A 26,464-nucleotide genomic window follows, 5' to 3' on the forward strand; every position below is an offset into this window, starting at 1 on the left:
TGATTTATAATCCTTTGGATGTGTACCTAGTAATGAGACTGTTAGGTCAAATGATATTTCTAGTTCTGGATCCTTGAGGAATTGCTACACTGTCTTCCACAATGGTTGAACTAATTTACACTCCCACCAACAGTGTAAAAGCATTCCTATTTCTCCACATCCTCTCTAGCACCTGTTGTTTCCTGACTTTTTAATGATTGCCATTCTAACTGGCGCGAGATGGTATCTCATTGGACCAGGGGTGATGAGCTTTTTTTTTTTTTTTTCTTCGAGACAGCCTCACTCTGTCACCCAGGGTGGAGTGCAGTGGCACAATTTCGGCTCACTGCAACCTCCACCTAATGGGTTCAAGCAATTCTCCTGCCTTAGCCTCTTGAGTAGCTGGGATTACAGATATATACCACCACGCCTGGCTAAAGTTTTTTTGTGTGTTTTTGGTAGAGACAGAGTTTCACCATAGTGGCCAGGCAAGTCTCAAACTCCTGACCTTGTGATCCACTCGCCTTGGCCTCCCAAAGTGATGGGATTACAGGCGTGAGCCACCACGCCCAGCCTATGATGAGCTTTTTCTCATGTGTTTATTGGCCGCATAAATGTCTTCTTTTGAGAAGTGTCTGTTCATATCCTTTTCCCACTTTTTGATGGGGTTGTTTTTTTCTTGTAAATTTGTTTAAGTTCCTTGTAGATTCTGGATATTAGCCCTTTGTTAGATGGATAGATTGCAAAAATTTTCTCCCACTCTGTAGGTTGTGTGTTCACTCCGATGATAGTGTCTTTTGCTGTGCAGAAGCTATCTTTAGTTTAATTAGATCCCATTTCTCAATTTTGGCTTTTGTTGCCACTGCTTTTGGTGTTTTGGTCGTGAAGTCTTTGCCTATGCCTATGTTCTGAATGGTATTGGCTAGGTTGTCTTCTAGAGTTTTTATGGTTTTAGATCTTATGTTTAAGTCTTTAATCCATCTTGAGTTAATTATTTTATAAGGTGTAAGGAAGGGGTCCACTTTCAGCTTTCTTCATTTGGCTAGCCAGTTTTCCCATCACCATTTATTAAATAGTCAATCTTTCCCCATTGTTTGTTTTCGTCAGGTGTGTCAGAGATATGTTGTATATTTCATGGTACAATGCCTTCTGTCAATGGGGAAAAATAACAAGCATATATGGGATGAATGAAGTCTGCTATGGTTAAGGTTGAGAATATTTACTGATCCTTGAGTTCAGTCTCCAGGAATGTTGGAAATAGAGAATGGAGATAATGGAGATAAAGAAAAGTTCTGAAAATGACACTTCCCATAGTGTCAAAATTGTGATCTATTGCAGAATTCTGTGATACATCAAAATCTCTGTTTATACTGAGGTTTGTTATTGTGTATGAGCATATCTTTATCAGGTGTAGGCTATTTCTATACTTTCATGTCTTTAAATCAATGTTTCTATTCACATATGTATATGTGCAAATAGAAGCATGTTAATATTATATATATATTTTCTGTCATTACCATGATTGCTATGATTATCATTAGCATGTATTATTAGTGTGACCGAAGTATCATCAGTATCAGTTTCTTTCTCACTGCAGTGCTCCTGTAATGCTTCATTTCTACAGAGCCAACCTACACCCACCGTTTCCCTGACTATAACTTTACCTAAAGTATAAGCCCTTATAAAGCCATGAAAGCCTACCAAGAATTGTCAAAGAAGCTAGGCAGCAGCCAGGCTCTGCCTTAGGAAAAGATTTTACTTTTTATTATCATGTGCAGTACTTAACTACTTGTTTTGACCTCTAAGATTTTGCTCTCCTATATTTCTATCCCCTGGCTTTCTGATATTTCATGTGATTATATTTGAAATTTTAACCTTGCTTTTCTTTTTGGAATCTCTGATATCTCTGCTGCCACAGGTAATGACAGGTTCCTCTCTAACTGTTGGTGTTATCCCTGGTCAGATTATTACTGATGACAGAAGTAGATGTTTTACGTGGATTCTCTCGATATCAGAAACAAATACAGATATCACAACTCAAAAATGACAGACTGATAACCATTATGAACTTAGATGCAACATTCTTAATACAATATTAGCAAATTGAGTCTAGGAATATTTAAAAATGATAATGTGTTTTAACCAAGTGGGGTTTATCTCAAGTTGGTTTCAACAACTGAAAATCTACCATGCTGACAGAAAAAAGAAAAATCACGTGACACTCTCAATAGATGCAAAAAAGGAATTTACAAAATGTAACACATTTTTTAAATTAAAAACTCCCAGCAAACTGAGGATAGAAAAGTACATTTTCAAACTGATTATGTGTTTACAAAAAATCTATAGCAAACATCTTACTTAAAATGGTGAAAGCCTTAATACTTTCTACATAAGATTATGAAAAATGCAATGATGTCCTCTCTCCCTAGTTCTTTAAAGTATTGCATTCAATATTAAATAAGTGGAAATATATACCAAGTTCATTGATAAATATTTAATACTTATGAGATGATAATTCTCCTGAAATTGATCTCTAGATTCAGTGGAATTCCCATGAAACCTTATAGGTCCTTTTGGATAAATTACAAAACTGATTCTAAAACAGGGAGAAAGAAAGAAGGGAAGGAAGGAGGAATGGACAGAAAGAAGAAAGAAATAAAGAGAAAAGAAAAGAAAATAAGAAATAAGTGACACCCAAGTTGGGAAGAAAGAAAAATACTATTCTCACGTGATGTAAACATATACATAGAAAATCCTTAGGCATCTGCAGAAGTGTGCTAGAGGTATGAAGTGAATTTAACAAAGTTGTAGGATGAAAGATCAATAAATAAAATCAATTGTGTTTCTATACACAATCAACACCAATTAGAAAATAAAATTATGTAAGCAATTTAACTTATAATAGCCTCAAAAATAATAAAATAATTGAGAATAAATTTAATAAAAGGTATGCTGATCCAAAATTTCTAAATCACTAATACGAGAGATTGAATAGGTAGAAATATGTATCAAGTTCATTGGTAAATATACATGTCATACTTATTAGATGATAATTCTTCTGAAACTGATCTCCAGATTTGGCACAATCCCAGTCAAACCTATAGGCCTTTTTGGAGAAATTACAAAGCTGATTCTAATTTTTTTTTTTAAATGCAGAAGTCCTAGAATAGCCAGAGCATGTTTTAGAAAGAAGAATAAAGTTGGAAAACTTTCCAAATTTCAAGACATATTGTAAAGCTACACTAAACAGTACAGTAAACTTACTGGCATGAAGAAGACATATATATCAGTGAAACAGAATAAATAATTTAGAAATATATCCTGCCTTACATGGCCAAAGTTGCCAAAATATTTCAATAAGGAAATCAATGTCTTTATAAAGATGGTACTATTAAAATTGGATATTAAATGGAGAATATGAACTTCAGAATTACCTCACACCATATCCTCAAATTAACTCAACATGTATTTTATACATAATGTAAATATAAAAAGTATAAAGCTTACTGAATAGGAAAAATTTTTAATAATCTTACTATAGCTAAAAATTTTTTAGATAAGAAAAGGATGGATGAAAATGGAAAAAAATAGTAAGTTGGACTTCATGAAATTAAGACTTTTGCAACTTAAAACATAGCATCAAAAAATGAAAAGGCAAACCACAGATTGGGACAGAATAATTTTAAATATGTCTGATAAAGAACTTTCATCTAGAATGTACACATAACTAAAAAACTAAATAACAAAACACAAATAACTCATTTAACGTAATATTTTGACCTAAATGGGCCAAATATTTGTACAGATATTTTAATTTAAAAAGAGATGGTGTCCAATACACAAATGAAAAGATACTTAACATTACCCGTCATCAGGGAAATTCAAGTTAAAACCACATTGAGGTACCACTGTACACCCACTGGAGTGGCTGACACGAGCAGAACTGACCATACCACATGATGTGAAGAATTGCTATTCACACCTGGCTAGTGGGACTTCAAAATGGTACAGACATTTTGGAAAGCAGTTTGGCAGTTTCTTTTAATGTTAAACTTAGTACTGATCATATAGCCAAATAATTCCACTGCGACTCAAAATAAATAAAAACATATCCGTACCAAGCCTCATCCTTGAAGTTCATAGCAGATGTGTCCATCAACTTGTAAATGGATAAACCAGTTGTAGATGGAGTACCACTCAACAATAAAAAGGAGCAAACTGATACAACAGCAATATAAATGAATATCAAAAGCATTATGCTCAGTGAAAGAAGCTAGACATGAAAGACACCAATGTATCATTCCACTAATAGGATACTCTAGAAAATGCAAACTGTAGAAACAGAAGCAGATTAGTGGTTGCCTGTGTTCAGGAATGGAGAAAAGATCAAATGCAAAACAGCAAAGGAAAACGTTTTGTGATGATGCAGATTTTCTGTATCTTGATCATGATTGTGGTCAAATGATGATATTCATCTGCCATAACCCATTAAATTGCACATTGAAAAGGGTGAATTTTACTGTGTGTACATTATACTTAAATGGAGCTGTAAATATGTTTGGAGCTTATCTGTGAACATTAGTTGCAGAGCAGGAGTTACTTTTATAGAGTGGAAATCTGCTGAGTGCCAACTTGAGAAGGGTTGAAAAAAATTAGAACCTTCTTCCAACACATTTCAGTTAGAACACTCTTAGGATGTCGTTACAGCTGCGCTCTATATTGGTGTCTCTGATGAAATCACATGTCTGACGATCTCAGCATGCCTTTAATCAACAGAATATACACGTGTTTTCTTTTATTACTATAAAGGATATACCAAACAACTTTTTCAAGACTTTACTTCAAAAAGGCACGTAGTTTTGCAACATTTTTGGTAAGTCTTTAATTATTTCAAAATGAAAAATTGAAAATAAAATGCAATTATTTACTCAGGCCCCCCAAAAAAAGGTCTGTACGGGGAATGCATGTGGTGTGTGTGTGTGTGTGTGTGTGTAAGTGTGTGATTTGAAGAATTGAAAAAATTTTAGTGGGGTTTTGTAGCATCACTTTGATAGCATCCTGTAATTTTGTATTGTGTTTGAAATAAAAATAAAGTGAATACACTGATAAAAGAATTTGAAAAGAATTTGCATTATTGCCTAAATTATGTGTGGTTTCCACAGTGGCATGAATCGAGCATCTTTAACCTACATAAAAATATATCAGAATGTATTAGGTAAAAAATAAGTAAACTAGTATAACAAAGTTAAATATTTCTAAAGTAAAATTATAGCTTTATTTTTTTTTCCTGAAATGTTTTGAGGAGATATTTACACCAAAAGATATTATCACTGATCAATGAAACTTTTTCAGAATTTGCTTGTGTCCCACCAATATTTGATTACATAGTGCTTCTGTGAGTTCCATTTCATTAATTTAGCTTTGACAGGAGAGAAGGCAATGGCTCTGCAGCCTCTCTCGGTGTGGCATGATCCTGGTTCCGCTGGCTGATCTCTATTAGAACCATGGCCTTAATCATGCCTTTCATGCTTCTAACTTGATTTGCATTTGTTGTGTGATCCAAATTTATTCTCTCATTTAGTCGCTTCCACCCATAGAAAAGCAGGTCTTTTTCATTTCTCCTTCACCATTGCCCCCATTTTCTCTTTTTGTCCTCCCATGATGAAAAACAAGACAGAAAACAAACTATAACAACAACAGACACCTTTTGTCTGTGGTCACCAATGCATTGTAGCACTAAACTTTGTTCAAAATCTCTAGATCTGACCTCTATATCTGCTGTTCCCAGAGTTTTTCAATGTATTCTCTAGACTGCTGTGACCCACTGACAGAAAGTCTAGCTATATTTAATTGAAAGTTATTACTGTCTGATACGGTTTGGCTGTGTCCCCACTGAAATCTCATCTTGCACTGTAGCTCCCATAATTCACATGTTGTGGGAGGGACCCAGTGAGAGGTAAGTGGATCATGGGGGCAGTTTTCCCCACACTGTTCTAGTGGTAGTGAATAAGTCTCATGAGATCTGATGGTTTTATAAGGGGAAACCCCTTTCGCCTTTCACTTGGTTCTCATTTGCTAAATCATGCCTCTCAGCTGATTCTCTCTAGAATTTATTCTCAGGAGATCTAATTAATAACTTGTCAAGCTGATGTCCATCCTTGGGGACAACTCGTATCTGAAGAATGGCCAGTGAAAGGTGTTAAAACTCCATACTCCTGCCTCAATTTAGGGCAACTCTGAAGGGTCACCCCAGCTTCTCAGCTCCCCCTTGAGATTAGCTGAGGTATTTGTTGTGACTGCCTCACATCTCAACTCCCTTTATCCAATTCAGCTTTTTCGCCACAGTTGTTGGTTCCTAGGATTTTACCCAGTTAAATGTTCTCTACACAAATCTCTATCTCAAATCTGCTTTACAGGGAATGTGGCCTCAGACAGGTTTTCATTAGGTTCTGGACATAACTCTCATTAGTCACTGATATGATTCGGCTGTGTCTCCATCCGAATCTCACCTTGATTGTAATTATCCCCGCATGTCAAGGATGGAGTCAGGTGGAGATAATTGAATCATAGGGGCGGGTTCCCCCTACTGTTCTCCTGGTAGCGAATAAGTCTCACGAGATCTGATGCTTTTAAAATGGGAGTTTCTCTACACAAGCTTTCTTCTCTGCTACCATTTAAGATGTGCCTTTGCTTCTTTTTTGCCTTCTGCCGTGACTGTGAGGCCTCCCCAGCCATGTGGAATTGTGAGTTCATTAAACCTCTTTCCTTTATAAATTACCTGGTCTTGGGTAGGACTTTATTAGCAGCATGAGAACAAACTAGTACAGTCTGTTCTATAAGCCCAAGTCGGATCACAGAGTCCTGCTTTCTGTTTCTTTTTTTTTCTATCCCATATTTCTACTAAAACTTGACTCATATAGACTTAAAACAAAATAATTAAGTATGGCTAATATTTATTTAATATTTTATACGTGTCAGGTACTGTATTTTGTAACTTATCTTTTAATAATCTTTCCAAATCTCTAAAAGGAGAATTCTGCTCTTTTATAGAGAAAATAAGGATGGCTCTGAAAATGTTAGTATTAGGGGAAGTAGGGTGAGGGACATAGGGGGCACTTTGTGTTATTTGTGCATTTTACTATCAGTCTAAAATCAGGTCAAAATAAATATTAAAAAAATGAGTAGTAGAAGCAGGTTGTTAAGATTTTCAGTGTGACTCTAGAATTTTTTGTTTGTTGTTTGTTTTGGAGTGTAGTGGTAACATCTCTGCTCACTGCAACTTCCACTTCCCAGGCTCAAGCAATTCTCCTGCCTCAGTCTCCCAAGTAGCTGGGATTATAGGTGTCCGCCACCACACCCAGCTAATTTTTGTATATATATATATATATATTTTTTAGTAGAGATGGGGTTTCAGCATGTTGGCCAGGCCAGTCTCCAACTCCTGACTTCAAGTCATCCGCCTGCCTCAGCCTCCCGAAGTGCTGGGATTATAGGCATGAGCCACCACTCCTGGCCCAAAGTTCATATTTTAACTACTAACCTAAATTATTTTAAAAACAATAGCCTCCTTGGACTCAAACCAGGTCAGAGTGACATGATCATGTGTCTGTTTTGTGCAGGGCGAAGTGAGATTATTATCTAGGAAATAGCTGAAATGTCTTGTTGTGGGCATAAATATTTCATATAAATTCTAAGCTTCATATTAGCACTTAGATTATAATTATCTAAAGAATAGAGAACAATTTCATATAATTTTCAGTGTATCAGGCGAATCAAAAGTATACATACAAGCATGCAGATGAATTTCAGTGAATATAGTGGTGACAATGCTCAACAGAATATGTGTCCCCCACCCCATCCCTGCTTCTTGCTCTTTCACTGTCCTAAAGATAGAACAAAATGGTTCAGGCATCCAGCTTGTCCCCTCCACACTTCACACTTTTACTTAATAGCAGCTTATCTTTAACACTTTGTCATCTTTAAGATGTTGCTAATTCTTTCTGGTAGATCCCAGGACTGAGGATGAGGAAGAATGATTTTATTTAAATAAAGTTGCTAAATTAAAAAACAATTTTTTTTTAGTTTTAAAATATTTTCATTATTTTATAAAATTTTTGTGGGTACATAGGAGGTTTATATATTTGTGGGGTACATGAGATGTTTTGATACAGGCATGCAGTGTGAAATAATCACATCATGAGGAATGGGCTTTCCATCCCCTCAAGCATTTATCCTCTGAGTTAAAAACTATTCAATTGGCTGGGCGTGGTGGCTCACGCCTGTAGTCCCAGCTCTTTGGGAGGCCAAGGGGGGCGGATCGCCTGAGGTCAGGAGTTTGAGACCAGCCTGGCCAACATGATGAAACCCCATCTCTACTAAAAATACAAAAATTAGCCAGGTGTGGTGGCGAGTGCCTGTCATCCCAGCTACTCGGGAGGCTGAGACAGGAGAATCATTTGAACCTGGGAGGTGGATGTTACAGTGAGCCGAGATCATGCCATTGTACTCCAGCCTGAGTGACAAGAGTGAAACTCCATGTCAAAAACAAACAAAAATCAATTACATTCTTTAAGTTATTAAAATTAAACATTGTAAATGATTTCTTTTCCCAAAGCTTTTTCAGAGAAAAAAAAAGTAGAAACAAAGACACTTTCTACTGATTTCCAACATGGTGACTGTATTTCTAGCATGTGTTAAGGTGAAAAATTGATTTTATGTTTAATACAAAACATAGCATAATGTAATGAAAAGCAAGATTGTAATGATGAAGGAAAATAACACTAGTGCTAATTTTTTTCAATTTGAAGCATTGGATTAAAATGAATTAGGTTATATTCCAACATGTTTATATTGAATTTCTTTTTTCTCCATTTGGTTTCTTTTTATTAATGGGGGAGTGTTGCATTTGTATAAGGTTTCCCTATTATATTCAATTGTTTTGAGATGCTTTTAATATGAAGTTTTTATGTTTTCTTTTTGATGTATACATGTTATGCTTTTATGCTGAATTTGATAATTGGTGCTGTATATGCAAAGCAAATGTAATTTCCCAGCTTTTATTTTTTAAAGCCCTGGGAAGCAACATAATGAAGTAGAAATAGTATCAAGACAGGAGTTAGAATACCTGGATTCTAAAATTTAAATTAAATTAGGATCTAGTGACATTATAGGTGTTCCTTGATCTTCTGATGACCTGATTCCTCAAAAGAAAAATAAAATATTCTATAAATTGTTTCTAATTCTAAAACTCTATCAATCCTATTTTTAAAATTATAATTAGTTGAACTCTATAAGGTCACAAAAATCCCTATTAAGAAACTAAAATAAAATTTTATCATATCTTAAAAATACTCTGATCTTTTTTTATATGCTGACATGAATTCTAATTATTTTTGAGCCCCTAAAAACATTTAAGATCACAGTTTATGTTTTATTATTGACTTTCAGATAATTAACATTTTACTGATAGATATGAACAAATCTACTCTAACAGAGATAGTCATTAGTTTATTTCTCTCTTTTCAGTATCAATAAAAAGTATTGATTTACCAATAACAATGAATTAATTGCCTGAAATAAATGAAACGTAAGCAGCAAAAGTGAACTTTTTAGTATAACTCTTCTTGTAAACATTGACTTAGTTCAAAGGGAGCTTATCTTTTTAAAAAAAGCGCTAATTCATGTCTATTGGTATAGATATAATCTTTTGTTCCTTGAAAATAGATCCTACTATACTCCAGACACTATGCCACTTGGTGCAGATATTAACACAAATAGCAGGTGATCATTGTCCTCATGGAGTTTATTTTAAAGAGAACAAAGTGAGACAAAGGCACACAAGCAAAGAACTACAATACAAAGGGGATGGCATCTGACTCAGCATGGAGGTGTCACAGAAGGTGTTGTTTTGCTTAGGTTTTCAAGTGTGGGTAGGAGATGGCCCATGTTGAGAGTGGGAACTGGGAATTAAAAAGATGAGGAGGTCTCTGCAAATCTACATGGATGGGAAGTAGCATGCTGATGTGGGAAACAACTAAAAAGTTCCAGAATGCATGGTTTATAAAGCGTGAGTCAGAGAGGGCTAGACCAGTAGCCAGATCAAGGATATTTCAGATGTTATAGTCATGAATTAGTGCATTGACCTGCAGGCCATGGGAGTCTCTGAAGGTTTCAGTCAGGTAAGTGAGCTGATCAGAACAGTCCTTTAGATAGGCCGCTCTTTTGGCTGTAAGGGGGACACGTTTGAAGTAGGGCTACAGCTAAAAATATACAGACACTTCCTCTTTTCTACAGCCCTGCTGGCATCTGTTGTATTTTGACTTTTTAATAATAGCCATTCCAACCGGTATGAAATGGTATCTCATTGTGTTTTGATTTGCATTTTTCTGATGATTAGTGATTCTAAGCATTTTTTTTTTCGTGTATTTGTTGGCCATTTGTATGTGTTCTTTTGAGAAGTGTTTGTTCATGTCCTCTGCTCATTTTTTAATTGGGTTATTTTTTGTTCTGATTGATTTAAGTTCCCTGTAGATTCTGGATACTAAAAAACAAACAAAAAGCAGAAGTAAATAAATTCTCAGGACACACACACCCACACCCACACCCACAGAGAGAGAGAGAGAGAGAGCGCCTAGGTAAGAGGCCACCAACCACCAGGGTCTAAACTGGGAACACTTTCTAGTACAGAATGAATGGAAAGGATTCATGAAATATCTAGAAAGTAACGTTAATGAGATTTACATGTATGGAGTGAATGAGGAGAAACGGATCATTCAGTTTTCTGGTGGGAATAACAGGGGGAGCCATTAGTTGAAATTTTGAAGTGGGAGAAGGAAAGGGAGTTTTAGGGAGAAAGATGAGTTGTTTCTTAGGTATTTCAAACCCTTGAAGCTTCTATGGGACATCGAAGTGGAAATAACAGTCTGTGGGTTGGGACAATAAAGAAAGAAATTGGTTGAAGACTAGGGGAAGAGTATAGAGCAAAGAAATATTTAAGATAATAAACATAGAGAGATAGCTGAAAATGTGGGACTGGATTACAAAGGAAGAGTGATTTAGTTATGAAGCCCAAGGGCTGACAGGAATGGGTGACTACTCGAGGAGTTCATATGCATCTGTTATTGTATGAATAAAAAAAACTATCTGTTCCTTCCTAAAGATATCTTCAACCTGTTTTTGGATACATATGGGCACTGCTTTTCATTCTCTTAGCCCCATTTCTCATTTTAGCCTCTGCTGTAGCAATCAGTTCTGCACAGGCTTTGACCCAGGCTTTGACTAGTTGGTGCAGGTGTGATATGACACTTACCTGGAATGGCCCACAGTTTGTGGCTGCTCTCACTTAAGCAGGTGGGATGCTCATGTAGGTGTAACCTAGAAGCTTGGTAGAGTTTATGCCCATGGGGCAACCTGTGACCACTCAAAAATAAAGCCCTTTCCTCCTCCCAGATTGAGGAGTCTTGCATTATGTAATAAAACTCCTTAGAAGGCCTATTAGGTTCCAATACAGCATTAGGCAACTTGATAAGGTATCCCATCATCAGCCTTCCTTTCTTCCCTCATTCCTCTGCCTCTCACTCTTTCTTCCTAAGTTAACTTCTTAGATAAAATGCCAACTTTCTATGTTTTGTTTCACATCAGGGAAAATAATTGTATATCCCATTTCAAAAGCATATAAAAAGGTTACTGTATAGAAAATTTGTCTTTAATAGATTAAGGTGTAACTTTCCAAATACTTTAAAATTTTATTTCAGATACGTTTTTCATTTTTATAAGCTTCATCTAAAAGCAGAGTTCAGCTAAGAATATACCTAAGAGCATATTACATAAAATATATTTTATATTTCAGTAGTTTAGCTAGGATTCTCTCAAGATTGAGAGGATCTACAAATATTTCTAACACATTAGTTTTCAGTCTTAAGGCTGAGTCAAGAACAAAGCTCCTAATCTTTGCGTTGGTGATTGAGAACATTTTAAAATTGTTATTTAATTCATTAATTTATTCTTAAAAAATTTTCACATTGTAATTATATAGATTTATAGGATACAATTTGATGTTTCAATGAATATGTATGTTGTCTAATGATCCAATAAGGATACTTAGTGTATTAATTACCTCATGCATTCATCATTTCTTTTTCATAAGAAATTTCAAAATCCTTTCTTCTAGATACTTTGTAATATACAATACTTTACTTTTAACTATAGTCACCCTGCTTTGCAAAGAACACTACAACTTATTCTTCCTATATAATTGTGATTTCATAACTGTTAACCAATCTATCTCCATTTTGCCCTCCCCACTTCTTCCTCACTGTTTGGTAACCACTATTCTACTCTACTTCTCTATTAACTTTTTTTTTTTAAGATTCCACATATGAGAGAGATCATGCGGTATTTGCTTTCTGTGTCTGGCTTATTTCACTTAACATTGTATCCTACAGGGTCATCCATGTTGTTGCAACTGGCAGAATTTCATTCTTTTTTTATGGTTGAATAGTATTTCATTGTGTGTGTGTCCATATATATATATATATATATATATATATATAATTCATTTTATGTATAATTATAATTACACATAAAATTATATATAATTATAATTATATATAATAATATATATTATATGTAATATATATAATATACATAATATACGTTATGTATGTTATATATAATATACGTTATGTATATTATATATAATATGCATAACGTATATTATGTATATTATATGTTATATATATTATATATAATATACATAATATACAATATATATTATATACATAATATATATTATGTATATAATATACGTAACATATTATGTATAATATACATAATATATATTATATATAATATACATAATATATTATATGTATTATACATCATATATATTATATAATATACATAATATATATTATATATATATTATATATTATTATCTATATTATTATCTATATATCTATATATATAGATAATATATATATTATCTATATATATCTATATATTATATATATTATCTATATAATATATATTATGTATAATATACATAATATATATTATGTACATAATATATATTATGTATAATATACATAATATATATTATGTACATAATATATATTATGTATAATATACATAATATATATTGTATATATATAATTCCCTTGTTTGTTTTTAGACACATAGATTGATTCCATATCTGATTATTAGAAATAGTGCTACAGTAAACATAAGAGTGCAGATATTTTTCAAACACAATGATTTCATTTCCTATGGATGTATACCCAGTAGTGGGATTGCTGGGTTATGTGATCGAATGATTGGTTTTTTGTTTTTTTTTATTTTTTAGCGAATTTCCATAAAGTTTTGCTTAATGGTTGTACTAGTTTACAACCCCATCAACAGTCTGTAAGTGTTCCCTTTTCTCCACTTCCTTGCCAACTCTTGTTATCTTTTACCTTTTTGGTAATAGCCATTCTGATGGGTGAACTGGTATCTCATTGTGGTTTTGATTTGCATTTCCCTGATGGTTAGTGATGTTGAACATGATTTTATTATATATTCGTCTTGACCATTTCTATATTTTCTCTTGTGGCATGTCTTTTAGTTTATTTTGTCCTTTTTTTTTTTTTTTTGAGAAGGAGTCTTGCTCTGTTGCCCAAGCTGGAGTACAGTGGTGCAATCGGGGCTCACGGCAACCTCCATCTCCCTGGTTCAAGCAATTCCCCTGCCTCAGCCTGCTGAGTAGCCAGGGTTACAGGCACACGCCATCATGTTTGGCTAAATTTTTGTATTTTTAGTACAGAAATGATTTCACCATATTGGTCAGGCTGGTCTCAAACTCCTGACCTCAGGGAATCCACCTGCCTCAGCCTCCCAGTTTTGCCCATTTTTAAATAAGTTATTTATGTTTTTGCTGTTGAGTTGTTTAAGTTTATTATATAATCTGGGCATTAACTCCTTAGCAGATGTATAGTGTGCAAATATTGTATCCCATTCTGTAAGTTGTTTTTTCACTCTGTTAAGTTTCCTTTGCTGTGCAAAAGCATTTTAGTTTGATGAAACCCCATTTATCTATTTTTGCTTTTGTTGCCTGTGCTTTTTACGTCTCATTTAAAAAATCCTTGTACAACCCAAAGTTATAGAGAATTTCCCACATGTTATCTTCTAGTAGTTTTTCATAGTTTTCAATCTTACCTTTAGGTCTTTAATCGCATTTGAGTTGATTTTTGTATAAGGTAAAAGATAGGGGTCTGATTTCATTATCCCACATGTAGATATCCAATCTTCTCAGTACCATTTAATGAAGACACTGTCTTTACCCCTGTGTGTGCTCTTGACTCCTTTTTTGAAAATCAGTTGACTTTAGGTATGAGAATTTATTTCTGAGCTGTATATTCTCTTCCATTGGTCTATGTGTTTGCTTTATGGCAGTGCCATGCTGTTTTGCTTACTATGGCTTTGTAGTATATTTTGAAGTCAGGTAGTGTGGTGCCTCCAGCTTTGTTATTTTTGCACAGGATTTCTTTGGTTATTTGGGGTCTTTTCTGGTTTCATACAAATTTTAAGGTATTTTTTTCTATTTCTGTGAAGAATTTCATTGGTATTTTGATAGGGATTGCATTGAATCTGTAGGACATTTTGTTAGTATGGTCATTTCAATAGTATCAGTTCTTCCATTCCATGAGTATATAGTGTCCATTTTTTGTGTATCGTAAATTTTTCCATCAGTGTGTTATAGTTTTCATTGTGGAGATCTTTCACGACCTTGATTAAATTTATCTGCAGATTTCTTGGTAGCTATTGTAAATGGAATTCCTTTCTTGATGACTTTTTCAGATAGTTCACTATTAATGTGTAGAAACACCACTGAATTTTCTGTGTTGATTTTGTATACTACAACTTTACTGAATTTATTTATTATTTCTAGTAGTTTTTGGTCAAGTCTTTAGGGTTCTCACTCTATATAAGTATATATAGAAAGAACCCTAAAGAGAGAGAGATCATATATATCTATATGATCATATATATAGATGTATACATATGTATGTGAGATCACATTTTCTACAAACAGAAACAATCTGACTTCCTTCTTTCCAGTTTGGATCCCTCTTATTTATTTCTTTTGTCTAATTGCTCTGGCTCTGACCTCCAGTACTATGCTAAATAGAAGTGGTAGAAGTTGACATCCTTGTCTTCCTCCATATCATAGAGGAAAAGCATTTAACTATTCACCATAAATAAGATGTTAGCTGTGGGTTTGTCACATATGGCCTTTACTGCGTTGAGGCACACTCCTATACCTACTTTCTTGACAGTTTTTATCATAAACGAATGTTGACTTTTGTCAAGTGTTCTTTTTGCATCTGTTGAAATGATCACATGGTTTTTGTTTTTCTTTCTATTGTGGTGGTGTATCATATTTACTGATTTGTGCATGTTAAGCCATCCTTTCATCCCTGGGATGAATCCCACTTGATTATAGTGAATACTCTTTTTAGTGTGCTGTCGAAGTCAGTTCACTTGTATCTTGTTGAGAATTTTTGTATCTATGTTCTTCAGGAATATTGGCCTGTTATTTTCATTTTGTGCGTGTCTTTGTCTGGTTTTAGAATCAGGATATTGCGAGCCTCATAAGATGAGTATGGAAGTATTCCTTCCTCATTACTTTTGTGGAAAAGTTTGTGGAGAATTGGTAGTTATTCTTTAACTGTTTGGTAGAATTCAGCAGGTCCTGGGTGTTGGTTGTTGTTGTTGTTGTTTTGATGGAAGATGTTTTATTATTGATTCAATTTCCAAACTCATTATTGATGTGTTCAGATGTTATATTTCCTCACAATTTAATCTTGGTAGTTGTATGTGTGCAGAAATTTATTCACTTTATTCTACATTATCAAATTTGTTGGCATATAGTTATGAGTAATGTCTTCCAATCCCTTATATTTCTGTGGTGTATCAGTTGTAATGTCTCCTTTTTCATCTTTTATTTATTTGAATTTTCTCTTCTTTTGTCTTAGTTTAGCTAAAGGTTTGTCAGTTTTACCTTTACACTTTGTCTTATTTATCTTTTGAAATATTTTTTAGTGTCTGTTTCATTTATATCTGCTGTGAGCTTTATTATTTCCTTCCTTCTACCAATTTTGGGTTTAGTTTGTTTTTGATGTTCTAGTTACTTGAAGTGTATAATTTTGCTTTGTGATTTGAAAATCTTTCTTCTTTTTTGGTGTAGGCTTTTATTGCTATAAATTTCCCTCTTAGAACTGCTTTTGCTACGTTCCATAGGTTTGGGTATGTTGGATTTTCATTCTTACTTGTCTCAGTGACTTTTGAAATTTTCCTATTAATGTCTTAATGAGACCTATTGATTTCTTGGGTGCATGCTATTTAATTTCCATGTTTTTATAAAATTTCCAAGGGCTTTCCTGTTGTTGATTTCTGGCTTTATATCACTGTAGTCAGAAAAGATACTTCATATGATATCTGTCTTCTTAAGTTTGTTAAGACTTATTATGTGTCATAATGTATGATTGGTCCTAGAGAATGTTTGGTGTACAGTTGAGAATAGTTTGTATTCTGCAGCTGTTGGATGATGTATTAGTCTGTTTTCATACTGCTGATAAAGACATACCCGAGACTGGGTAATTTACAGAGAAAAAGAGGTTTAGTGGACTCATAGTTCCACGTGGCTGGGGAGGTCTCCCAATCATGATGGAAGGCGAAAGACACATCTTACATGGTAGCAAACAAAATAGAATTGAGAACCAAGTGAAAGGGTTCCACATTATAAAACCATCAGATCTTGTTAGACGTATTCACTACCACAAGAACAGTATGGGGGAAACCGCCTCCATGATTCAATTATCTCCCACTGGTTCCCTCCCACAACATGTATGAATTATGGGAGCTATAATCAAGATGAGATTTCGGTGGGGATATACAGCCAAACCATATCAGGTGAGATCTTCTTTACCTGCTAGGTCCATTTGGTCTATGGTATTGTTTGAGTCTGTCATTTTTTGGTTGATTTTCTCTTCATATAATCTGTCCATTTTTAAAGTGGAGTGTTGAAATTTCCTACTAATATTGTATTGCAGTCTATCTCTACCTTTAAATCTAATATTTGCTTTACATATCTGGTTGTTCTGGTGTTGGGTACATATATAGTTACACCTAAGTAATATATATGTTATGTCCTCTTATTGAATTGGGCATTTTATCATTTCATTATACAGTGACATTCTTTTTTTATATAGTTTTTTTATTTAAAGCCTTTTAAAATATGACATGACTGTGGCTACTCCTGCTTGCTTTTCATTTGTTTGCATAAAATATATTTTTCCATCTCTTCACTTTCAGTCTATTTGTCTTTAATAGTGAGGTAAGTATCATGTAGGCAGCACATAGGTGGGTTTTGCTATCTGAATCCATTCATCCACTTTATATCTTTTAAGTAGAATTTAATCCACTTCTATTCAAGTTTATTTTTGATAAATTAGGACTTCCTTCTACCATTTCATTAGTTGTTTTTTAGATTACTTGTTCACTTCTTCCTTTCTTATTGTTCATCTCTCTAGTTTGGTGGTTTTCTGTGGTGCTAAGCTTTGTTTCTTTTCCCTTTTTTGGTGTGTGTGTGTGTATCTGCTGTAATTCATTTCTTTCTGGTTAGTGAAACTAACATACAGAGTCCTGTATTTGTAACAGACTATTTTACACTGATAACAACTTAACTTCTGTCACATAAAAATACTCTTGACTTCTCCCCCTCACACACACAATTTATATTTTTGTTACCTTACATTGCATCTTTATGAATGGTAGACTCCATGGAACATAGGATCTATGTCACAACTAAATCAATTATTTAATGACAGCATTAAAGCAGCCCAAAGAATGTGAAAAACTGGTGTGGGTGTATTTAACTTTTTAAAAACTATGTTTCATAATGTTTTCATTAAAAAGTCTTTATCAGTTTGCTAATGCCTAATTTTTACAACCAGCCACCATAGATTTTACAGGATAAATATATTATTTCAGTGGTAATTGAAGCAGAATTTTTGTTGCTCTTCTTACCCTTAGAGATTGTGTATTATCCTCAGACGTAATTCTTTGATTTTTTTTCTTTTCATGTTGTTACACATAGTTACCAACAATCAACGTGAGAATAACCTTTGAATATTTTCAAGGATTAAGATTTGTTTATACAGCTGCACAATTAGACAACCAACACTCTTCGGTCTTTACCTCTCAGCATACACCTGATTATTAACTTAAAGGTATGATGGGAAAAGTATCAATTTTTCTTGGTCACCTAGATTTAGAAATATGTAATAACTATAAGCTTGGGTCTGCTTCTTCAGAAGCCTAGGAAGTGGAGTGATGGTTCTCTGAAGAGGCTGGAAACAAAGTATGTGTTTCCAGAAGGCTTAATAGAATATGTTGAGACATAGGCCATTAACACAAAAGTGAAAGAAATGCAAAAAATGTATGAAAGTAAGGATTTGAGACGGGAAATTTTATTTTTCAGTCTAAGATTCCTATGAATTATATGAAAGTAAATGTCCTATCCCTAAAATTAGCCAAAGGAAGCACTTTACTTATCAATATGATATGACTTTTCATACTCTTATCTAAAGATATCCTAAACTAAGATCCAGTTTTCTAAGAAAAGACCTTTTACTCATGCTTTAAAGCATGTTAGATGATTCCTACCACATCACATCATGTTGTTTACATGTATGATTTAAACTGCATTTATTCTTCAACTCACTGGTACCTTAGGCTTCTTATCTTTCCTTGCACGCTTAGATAATTTTATGTAAAATTGATTTTTAGAAGTTTAGTTGCTGGGCGTAGTGGCTGTCACCTGTAAACCCAGTACTTTGGGAATTCAAGGCAGGTGGATTGCTTGAGTCTTGGAGTTTGAGGCCTGCCTGGGAAAGATGACAAACCCCATTTTTACAAAAATAAAAGTATTAGATGGATATGGTGGCACATGCCTGTGGTCCCAGCTACCCCAAGGCTGAGGTGGGTGGATGGCTTGAGTCCGAGAGGCAGAGGTGTGAGCCAAGATCATGCCCTGCTCTTCACCCTGGGCAATGAAGCCAGACCATGTTTCAAAAAATAAAAAATCTAGTGAGATTAGATTTCTATTTCTATGTGATTCAAAATTAGGAAAACTTGAAGGCGAATGACTATTAAAAAATGTCCATTGCTATTTGCATATTCTATGAAGCCAGCATACACAGCAATGTGCTACCTAAAAACCAAGCTATTTAATATGTAGCTTAGATTTCAGATTTGATTGTCTTTGAGGTTTCATTATTGCAGAGAGATCAATTGCCAGACCAAATATAGACTAATTCTATATTTGGTCTTTTTATCATATGAAACATCCCAGCCTTGGGAATAAATTAAGAGCAAATACGGATGTTTATAACGATAGCGGTGTAGATATATCCATGTTTATACAGTTAGCGGTGTAGATATTTCCATGTTTATACGGATAGCGGGGTGGACATTTCCATGTTTATACAGATAGTGGTGTAGATATTTCAATGTTTATAGAGATAGCGGTATAGATATTTCCATGTTTATATGGATAGCGGTGCAGATATTTCCATGTATATACAGATAGCGGTGTAGATATTTCCATGTTTATACAGATGGCAGTGTAGATATTTCCATGTTTATAGAGATGGTGGTGTAGATATTTCCATGTTCATACAGATGGCGGTGTAGGTATTTCCATGTTCATACAGATGGCGGTGAAGATATTTGCATGTTCATACAGATGTATGTGTACATACTTCCATGATCATACAGATGGCGTTGTAGATATTTCCAAGTTCATACGGATTTCGGGGTAGATATTTCCAAGTTCATACAGATGGCGGTGCAGATATTTCCATGTTTATAGAGATTGTGGTGAAGATATTTCCAAGTTTATACAGATGGCGGTGTAGGTATTCCCATTTTTATTCAGATAGCGGTGTAAATATTTCCATTTTATACGGATAGCGGTGTAGATATTTCCATGTTCATACACATGGTGGTGAAGATATTTCCATCTTTATAGAGATAGCGGTGTAGATATTTCCAGGTACATACAGATAGAGGTTTAGATATTTCCATGTTTATAGAGATGGCGGTGTAGATATTTCCATGTTCATACAGATAGCGGTGAAGATATTTCTATGATCATACAGATAGCGCTGTAGATATTTCCATGTTCATACAGATAGCGGTGTAGATATTTCCATTTTCATACAGATAGCGGTGTAGATATTTCCATGTTCATACAGTTAGCGGTGTAGATATTTCCATGTTCATACAGATGGCGGTGTAGGTATTTCCATGTTCATACAGATGGGGGTGTAGATATTTCCATGTTTATGCAGATAGCAGTGTAGTTATTTCCATGTTTATAGAGATAGCAGTGTAGATATTTCCATTGATATACAGATAGCTGTGTAGATATTTGCATGTTCATACAGATAGTGGTGTAGATATTTCCATGTTCGTACAGATAGCGGTGTAGATATTTCCATGTTCATACAGATAGCGGTGTAGATATTTCCATGTTCATACAGGTAACGGTGTAGATATTTCCATGTTCATACAGATAGCAGTGTAGATATTTCCATGTTCATACAGTTAGTTGTGTAGATATTTCCATGTTCATACAGATGGCGGTGTAGATATTTACATGTTCATACAGATGGCGGTGTAGATATTTCCATGTTCGTACAGATGGCGGTGTAGATATTTCCATGTTCATAAAGATGGCGATGTAAATATTTCCATGTTTATACAGAAAGCAGTGTAGTTATTTCCATGTTTATAGAGATAGTGGTGTAGATAATTTCAGTTTTATACAGATAGCTGTGTAGATATTTGTATGTTCATACAGATAGAGGTGTAGATATTTCCATGTTCATACAGATAGCGGTGTAGATATTTCCATGTTCATACAGATAGCGGTGTAGATATTTCTATGTTCATGCAGATAGCGGTGTAGATATTTCCATGTTCATACCAATAGCAGTGTAGATATTTCCATGTCCATACAGTTAGCGTTTTAGATATTTCCATGTTCATAAAGATGGCGGTGTAGATATTTCCATGTTCATAGAGATGGCGGTGTAGATATTTCCATGTGTATGCAGATAGCGCTATAGATATTTCCTTGTTTATACAGATGGTGGTGTAGATATTTCCATGTTTATAGAGATGGCGGTGTAGATATTTCCAAGTTTATACAGATAGCAGTGAAGATATTTCCATGTTTATACAGATAGCGGTGTAGATATTTCCATGTTTATACAGATAGCAGTGTAGATATTTCCATGTTTATAGAGATAGTGGTGTAGATAATTTCAATTTTATACCGAGAGCATTGTAGATATTTCCAAGTACTTACAGATAGCGATGTAGATATTTCCACGTTTATAGAGATGGCGGTTTAGATATTTCCATGTTCCTACAGATGGCGGTGTAGATATTTCCATGTTCATACAAATGGCGGTGTAGATATTTCCATGTTCATAGAGATGGCGGTGTAGATATTTCCGTGTTCATACAAATGGCGGTGTAGATATTTCCATGTTCAAGGAGATGGCGGTGTAGATATTTCCATGTTTATACAGATAGCAGTGTAGTAATTTCCATGTTTATAGAGATAGCACTGTAGATATTTCCATTGATATACAGATAGCTGTGTAGATATTTGCATGTTCATACAGATAGCGGTGTAGATATTTCCATCTTTGTACAGATAGCGGTGTAGATATTTCCATGTTCATACAGATAGCGGTGTAGATATTTCCATGTTCATACAGATAACGGTGTAGATATTTCCATGTTCATACAGATAGCGGTGTAGATATTTCCATGTTCATACAGTTAGCGGTGTAGATATTTCCATGTTCGTACAGATGGCCGTGTAGATATTTCCATGTTCATAGAGATGGCGGTGTAGATATTACCATGTTTATGCAGATAGCGGTATAGATATTTCCATGTTAATACAGATGGTGGTGTAGATATTTCCATGTTTATAGAGATGGGAGTCTAGATATTTCCATGTTTATAGAGATAGTGGTGTAGATATTTCCAAGTTTATAGAGACAGCGTTGTAGATATTTCCATGATTATAACGATAACGGTGAAGTTATTTCCATGTTTATACAGATAGCGCTGTAGATATTTTCATGTTTATACAGATAACAGTGTAGATATTTCCATGTTTATAGAGATAGTGGTGTAGATAATTTCAATTTTATACAGATAGCAGTGTAGATATTTCCAAGTTCATACAGATAACGGTGTAGATAGTTCCATCTTTATATAGATGGCGGTGTAGATATTTCCATGTTCATACAGAAGGCGGTGTACATATTTCCATGTTTATGGAGATGGCGGTGTAGATATTTCCATGTTCACACAGATGGCGGTGTAGATATTTCCATGTTTACACAGATAGCGGTGTAGACATTTCCATGTTTACACAGATAGCGGTGTGGTTATTTCCATGTTTATGCAGATAATGGTGTAGATATTTCCATGTTTATACAGATAGCGGTGCGGATATTTCCATGTTTATACAGATAGTTGGGCAGATATTTCCATGTTTATACAGATAGCGGTGTAGTTATTTCCATCTTAATACAGATGGCGGTGTAGATATGTCCATGTTCGTACAGATGGCGGTGTAGATATTTCATGTTCATACAGATGGCGGTGTAGATATTTTGAAGTTTATAGAGATAGCGCTGTAGTTATTTCTATATTTATAGAGAAATCTGTGTAGATATTTAAATGTATTTGCAGATAGCTGTGTAGATATTTCCATGTTCATGCAGATAGCGGTGTAGATATTTCCATGTTCATCCAGATGCCGGTGCAGATATATCCATGTTCATACAGATGGCGGTGAAGATATATCCAAGTTCGTACAGATGGCGGAGTAGATATTTCCATGTTCATACAAATGGCGGTGTACATATTTCCATGTTCATAGAGATGGCGGTGTAGATATTTCTATGTTCATACAAATGGCGGTGTAGATATTTTCATGTTCATAGAGATGGCGGTGTAGATATTTCCATGTTTATACAGATAGCAGTGTAGTTATTTGCAGGTTTATAGAGATAGTGGTGTAGATAATTTCAATTTTATACAGAAAGTTGTGTAGATATTTGCATGCTCATACAGATAGCGGTGTAGATATTTCCATGTTCATACAGATAGCGGTGTAGATATTTCCATGTTTACAAAGATAGCGGTGTAGACATTTCCATGTTTACACAGATAGCGGTGTGGAAATTTCCATGTTTATGCAGATAGCGGTGTAGATATTTCCATGTTTATACAGATAGCGGTGCGGATATTTCCATGTTTATACAGATAGTTGGTCAGATATTTCCATGTTTATACAGATAGCGGTGTAGACATTTCCATCTTAATACAGATGGTGGTGTAGATATCTCCATGTTCGTACAGATGGCGGTGTAGATATTTCCATGTTCATACAGATGGCGGTGTAAATATTTCGAAGTTTATAGAGATAGCACTGTAGTTATTTCCATACTTATAGAGAAATCTGTGTAGATATTTCCATGTATATGCAGATATCTGTGTAGATATTTCCATGTTCATGAAGATAGCGGTGTAGATATTTCCATGTTCATCCACATGCCAGTGTAGATATATCCATGCTCATACAGATGGTGGTGAAGATATTTCCATGTTCACACAGATGGCAGTGTAGATATTTCCATGTTCATACAAATGGCGGTGTAGATATTTCCATGTTCATAGAGATGGCACTGTAGATATTTCCATGTTCATACAAATGGCGGTGTAGATATTTCCATGTTCATAGTGATGGCGGTGTAGATATTTCCATGTTATACATATTGCAGTGTAGTTATTTCCATGTTTATAGAGATAGCAGTGTAGATATTTCCATTGATATACAGATAGCGGTGTAGATATTTCCATGTTCATACAGATAGTGGTGTAGATATTTCCATGTTCATACAGATAGCGGTGTAGATATTTCCATGTTCATACAGATAGCGGTGTAGATATTTCCATGTTCATACCAATAGCGGTTTAGATATTTCCATGTTCATACAGTTAGCGGTGTAGATATTTCCATGTTCATACAGATAGAGGTTTAGATATTTCCATGTTCATACAGTTAGTGGAGTAGATATTTCCATGTTCATACAGATGGCGGTGTAGATATTTACATGTTCATACAGATGGCGGTGTAGATATTTCCATGTTCGTACAGATGGCGGTGTAGATATTTCCATGTTCATAGAGATGACGGTGTAGATATTTCCATGTTTATGCAGATAGCAGTATAGATTTTTCCATGTTTATACAGATGGTGGTGTAGGTATTTCCATGTTTATAGAGATGGCGGTCTAGATATTTCCATGTTTATAGAGATAGTGGTGTAGTTATTTCCAAGTTTATAGAGACTGCGTTGTACATATTTACATGTTTATACAGATAAAGGTGAAGATATTTCCATGTTTATACAGGAAGCGGTGTAGATATTTCCATGTTTATACAGATAGCGGTGTAGATGTTTCCATGTTTATAGAGGTAGTGGTGTAGATAATTCCAATTTTATGCAGATAGCAGTGTAGATATTTCCAAGTTCATACAGATAGCGGTGTAGATATTTCCACGTTTATAGAGATGGCGGTGTAGAAATTCCCATGTTCATACTGATGGCGGTGTAGATATTTCCATCTTTATAGAGATGGCGGTGTAGATATTTTCACCTTTACACAGATGGCGGTGTAGATATTTCCATGTTTACACAGATAGCGATGTAGACATTTCCATGTTTACACAGATAGCGGTGTGGATATTTCCATGTTTATGCAGATAGCGGTGTAGATATTTCCATGTTTATACGGATAGTGGTGTGGATATTTCCATGTCTATACAGATGGGCAGATATTTCCATGTTTATACAGATAGCGGTGTAGATATTTGCATCTTAATACAGATGTCGGTGTAGATATGTCCATGTTCGTACAGATGGCGGTGTAGATATATCCATGTTCATCCAGATGCCGGTGTAGATATATCCATGTTCATACAGATGACGGTGAAGATATATCCATGTTCACACAGATGGCAGTGTAGATATTTCCATGTTCATACAAATGGCTGTGTAGATATTTCCATGTTCACAGAGATGGCGGTGTAGATATTTCCATGTTCATACAAATGGCGGTGTAGATATTTCCATGTTCATAGAGATGGCGGTGTAGATATTTCCATGTTTATACAGATAGCAGTGTAGTTATTTCCATGTTTATAGAGATAGTGGTGTAGATAATTTCAATTTTATACAGATAGCTGTGTAGATATTTGCATGTTCATACAGAGAGCGGTGTAGATATTTCCATGTTCATACAGATAGCGGTGTAGATATTTCCATGTTCATACAGATAGCGGTGTAGATATTTCCATGTTCATGCAGATAGCGGTGTAGATATTTCCATGTCCATACCAATAGCGGTGTAGATATTTCCATGTCCATACAGTTAGCGGTGTAGATATTTCCATGTTCATACAGATGGCGGTGCAGTTATTTACATGTTCATACAGATGGCCGTGTAGATATTTCCATGTTCATACAGATGGCGGTGTAGATATTTCCATGTTCATAGAGATGGCGGTGTAGATATTTCCATGTTTATGCAGATAGCGGTATAGATATTTCCATGTTTAAACAGATGGTGGTGTAGATATTTCCATGTTTATAGAGATGGCGGTCTAGATATTTCCATGTTTATAGAGATACTGGTGTAGTTATTTCCAAGTTTATAGATACAGCGTTGTAGATATTTCCATGTTTATACAGGTAGCGGTGAAGATATTTCCATATTTATACAGATAGCAGTGTAGATATTTACATGTTTATACAGATAACGGTGTAGATATTTCCATGTTGATTGAGATAGTGGTGCAGATAATTCCAATTTTATACAGATAGCAGTGTAGATATTTCCAAGTTCATACAGATAGCAGAGTAGATATTTCCACGTTTATAGAGATGGCGGTGTAGATATTTCCATGTTCATACAGATGGCGGTGTAGATACTTCCATGATTATAGAGATGGCGTTGTAGATATTTTCATGTTTACACAGATGGCGGTGTAGATATTTCCAAGTTTACACAGATGGCGCTGTAGACATTTCCATGTTTACACAGATAGCGGTGTGGATATTTCCATGTTTATGCAGATAGCGGTGTAGATATTTCCATGTTTATACAGATAGCGGTGCGGATATTTCCATGTTTATACAGATAGTGGTGCGGATATTTCCATGTTTATACAGATAGCGGTGTAGATATTTCCATGTTCATACAGATGGCGGTGTAGATATTTTGAAGTTTATAGAGATAGCGCTGTACTTATTTCTATATTTACATAGAAATCTGTGTAGATATTTCCA

Source organism: Gorilla gorilla, chromosome 15, assembly GCF_029281585.2.
Source record: "Gorilla gorilla gorilla isolate KB3781 chromosome 15, NHGRI_mGorGor1-v2.1_pri, whole genome shotgun sequence".
NCBI classification, from domain to species: domain Eukaryota; kingdom Metazoa; phylum Chordata; class Mammalia; order Primates; family Hominidae; genus Gorilla; species Gorilla gorilla.